This window comes from Ambystoma mexicanum, chromosome 4p (genome assembly GCF_040938575.1).
Source record: "Ambystoma mexicanum isolate Mex_15411 chromosome 4p, UKY_AmexF1_1, whole genome shotgun sequence".
Classification (NCBI taxonomy): domain Eukaryota; kingdom Metazoa; phylum Chordata; class Amphibia; order Caudata; family Ambystomatidae; genus Ambystoma; species Ambystoma mexicanum.
In genome coordinates, this window is record NC_090927.1 from 996,016,227 (window position 1) to 996,020,723 (window position 4,497).

The following is a 4,497-nucleotide window of genomic DNA, read 5'->3' on the forward strand; positions in this document are numbered from 1 at the left end:
GTATCCCGATCCTGCATAAGAGACCTCAGGGTTTTTTGTGCCTTTTAGGCTTTTTCCCTGGATTTGGGGGCAAGCTCCCTTGGGTCCGCCTGACGGTTATACATCACAGTCAAGGTGGCCTCAAGTGGAGAGCGTCCTTTTCTCTATGAAAGAAAGAAGAAGGGAAAGAAGCCGAAGAAGACTGAAGAGGATCCTAAACTTTGCAAGAAGGGAAGAAGAAGAGAAGGAGAACCGATCAAGACTCACACATCGGAAACCTCATGTGAGGAGACACAGGGGGAGGTATCTGCAGACTCTGACAGCTTGCAGCGCCAGCGAAAACCCATGGCATCACTTGAACAATTCCAAGAGATGGTTAACGCCATCCAAGCTCTTCAAGCTGAATTCCAGAATCTACATACCGAGAACCAAGCCCTAAGACAACAAATAACCACCAGAGAAGAGCCTTGTGGAGATTTACCCCCCTAGTGTTTTCCTTTGGCAAGTATGAGGAAAATCCCAAGACTTTGAAGGAGTTCCTGGACGCTTGCACGGTGTATTTCACCTTCCGCCCCAAGGCCTATGAATCTGATCGAGCTAAGGTGGGGTTTGTTGTTACAAACTTGACGGGAAATGCCTTAGTTTGGGCAACTCCTTTGATTACTCAAGATGATCCGGCCATTAACGATTACCCTCAGTTTATTCAGCTTCTGAAGACCAGATTCGGACGTGCAGAAGTCCAGTACTCTGCCTATGAGGCTTTACTTGATATCCGACAGGGGTCACAAGATGTCCAAACTTACGCCTCCTCATTTAGCAGATTGGCTACCGAAGCAGCCTGGCCGGACTCTGCCCAACAGACCCTCTTTCGCCATGGGCTACATGAAGATCTAAAGGACGAATTAGCGAGAGTAGCCCGACCTGATTCTTTCAGGGACCTAGTCACGCTTACCCTCCAGTTAGAATATCGTCTGCAAGAAAGACAACAGGAGAGACGAAGAACCAAGATCCCTCTTTCTTCCGGAATGCCAGCCACGAGTCCTCCTAGAAACACTCAATCTGAAGAACCTATGCAAATTGGAACTGCCAGAGGTCCCTTAACGCCAGAAGAGAGAAAGCGTTGCAAGGACCAGGGACTCTGCATGTACTGTGGATCTTCTAAGCACCTGCTTCGGAACTTTCCTGAAGTCCCACCAAGGTGGTCGGGAAACGCGTCTCCCCGGTCCTAAGCAGGGATAGGTTCCGGGCAGAGAAGGCGAGTCCCTGCAATATGCGTCCACATGATATTCCTCCTGATGACCATCGCCTCATGGTTTTTTCAATCACTTTGATCTTCGGAACAGACCCTCCGATTGAAACCCTTGCTATGCTAGACTGCGGAGCCGCAGGTAACTTTATAGACACTCATTGGGCGCAAGATCACCGAATCCCTCTTATGCAAAAGGAATGCCCCATCCCAGTAGAAGGGGTTGATTGCACACCGTTGTCTTCTGGACCCATCACCCAAGAAACCGGTATGGGCAGGATGTCTCTACTACAACATCAAGAACAACTCTCATTTGATACCATCAGGGCGGCACATTTTCCGGTAATCTTGGGAATCCTGTGGCTACGTCGCCACAATCCTCAGATAGACTGGACTGCGAATATCATCTGCTTTGATTCCTCCTATTGTATGCAGCATTGCCTTCCTTTGGCTCACTCCTCTTCCGCAGTTAGTCTTCCACTTCCTGTTTCTACTTCAGTGGTACAGTCGATTCCCCCTTACTGTAAACAATATGCAGACATCTTTGAAGACAAGCTACCTCGATCTTTACCTCCCCATCGGGCGGAAGACTGTAACATTGACTTGAAGCCAGGAGCTTCAGTTCCTTTTGGCCGTATGTATCCCATGTCTCTCCCTGAAAGAAGGGCACTCAAGGAGTATCTAGAAGCCAATCCGCAGAACGGGCTGATACGGGAATCTCATTCCTCGGCAGGCGCCTCTATGTTTTCCATCCCAAAGAAGGGTACTACCAAGTTGAGGCCTTGTATTGACTATCGTGGGCTCAACAGCCTGACCATTTGCGACCGATATCCTATGCCCTTAATAAAGGAAGTCCTGGAGGCGGTTGAGGGAGCCAAGATCTTCACAACCCTAGATTTACGTGGGGCATATCATTTGTTGAGAATCCAAGAGGGCGATGAATGGAAAACGGCCTTCCACACTCCTTTAGGACACTTTGAATATAGAGTGATGCCGTTTGGCCTGGTCAATGCCCCAGCAATATTCCAACGTTTTGTCGACAAGATATTCTCAGACCTACTGTATTCGTCGGTGGTGGTATATCTTGATGACATATTGGTCTTCTCCGCTACACCTTCTGAACACCGAAGATATGTCACAGACGTGCTCCAAAGATTGAGAGACAATCAATTGTTTGTGAAGCCAGAGAAGTGTGCCTTTGAAGTATCTTCCATTTCGTACCTGGCCTTTATCCTCCCAGGAAGGAGTCCAAATGGATCCAGAGAAGGTTACGGCTGTGCTGCAGTGGCCTGTTCCAAGGAACGTGAAGGACATCCAACGATTCCTTGGCCTCGCTAACTTCTATAGAAGATTCATCCCAAACTTTTCTGAGACTGTATTACCCATTACTCAGTTGTTAAAGAAAGGAAGACGATTCAAATGGGATCAAGCAGCAGATCAAGCATTTCTGCAACTCAAGAAATCCTTTACCACAGCTCCAATTTTGATCCAACGAACCAGTCTTTACCTTTTATAGTTGAGACAGATGCCTCTGGGGGAGCGATAGGGGCTGTACTATTACAGAAAGGGGAGGACGGTGAGGGTCATCCAGTGGCATACTACTCCAGGACACTCACTCCCAGTGAAATAAACTATTCGGTTTTAGAAAAGGAGCTTCTGGCCATTGGCCAAGCGGGCATAGAATGGAGACACTTGTTACAAGGATCGGCCCATCCGTTTTTGGTGCAAACGGACCATCACAACTTAAGAGTATTACAGCAAATGGAATGCCGCAATTCTAGGCATGCCCGTTGGGCATATTTTTTTTCTCAATATGATTTTGAGATCTCCTACCTTCCGGGAAAAGAAAATGTATTGGCCGATGCATTATCCCAAAGCCTAGAAGAAGACAAGGTTAAGGTTCCTCCGAAGGAAGACTATATCCTATCAGGGAAAAGATTTATCGGCGTCATTAATTCTTTCTTGCAGAAGGTGGAACAGGCCTCTAAGGGGACACCAGATCCATTTTTGCTACACACAGACTTGGAAAGGAGAGGACCGTTCTATTTCTACCAAGGAAGATTGTACCTACCAGCTAAAGACCTACAGATACAAGCAATGTCTTGGTGTCATGATCTCCCATCAGCCGGGCATAAGGGCCGTGCCACTGCTTTAGACTTGCTGTCTAGGCAGTTCTGTGGCCTACGATGCATCAGGATGCCAAAGAGTATGTGGCTAGTTGTCCAGTTTGTGCCTCCAATAAATACTCTGTGTCTAAGCCCTTGGGTCTTCTACAACAAGAACCTCTACCGTCCCACCCATGGGAATTAATTTCAACAGATTTTATAGTCAATCTACCGCCCTCCTTGGGCTATACCACAATTATGGTTACAGTCGACACCTTGAGTAAACTAGCACACTTTTCCCCGCTCCCAAGTCTTCCCTCGGCTCCTGAAGCAGCTGCAGTCTTCCTGAGGGACATGGTCAGACTCCATGGTTTACCCCGGACTATCATATCTGACAGGGGTACCCAGTTTACCTCACAATTCTGGTCTGCCATGTGTAAATCCCTGGGCATCAAGCGCGCCCTCTCCTCTGGCTACCACCCTCAAAGCAACGGACTTACTGAACGACTTAATGCCACCCTAGAGCAGTACCTCTGTTGCTTTTGTAGTCGAGAACAAGAGAGGTGGGCTTCTTTTCTATCCCTGGCTGAGTTCGCATATAATAATTCAAGACATTCCGTGACAGGGGTTAGCCCCTTCCTGTTTTCCTATGGATACCATCGGGACACATTCCGTACTTTGGATTACCAACCACTGCCGTTCCATCTGTGGATAAACATTTAGAAGATCTACGATGCCTACAGAGAGCGGCCAAATTAAAGTTGTAAGCTAGCAGAACTTAATACAAGAGGCAGACAGATAGCAAAAGGCTGCCTAATCCCGACTGGTCTCCAGGCAAAAGGGTGTGGTTGTCCACTAAATTTCTCCCCGATGGACACATGCTGGGAAATTCACTGCCCGATACATAGGGCCTTACCTCATTGAATCCCAAGTCAATCCTGTGGCCTTTCGCTTGAAACTACCACCTAGCTAGAAGAGGATACACCCGGTCTTTCATACCTCCTTGTTGAAGGCATATAAACCAGACTCCTATGGCCGCAAGAAGGTTCGACCAATAACCTATAAGAACCCGCCACCGGAGGAGTATGAGGAGGAAAGATTGGTGGACTCCCGGTACATGCATGGTACCCTCCAGTATCTGGTTCATTGGAAAGATTATCCAGAAGA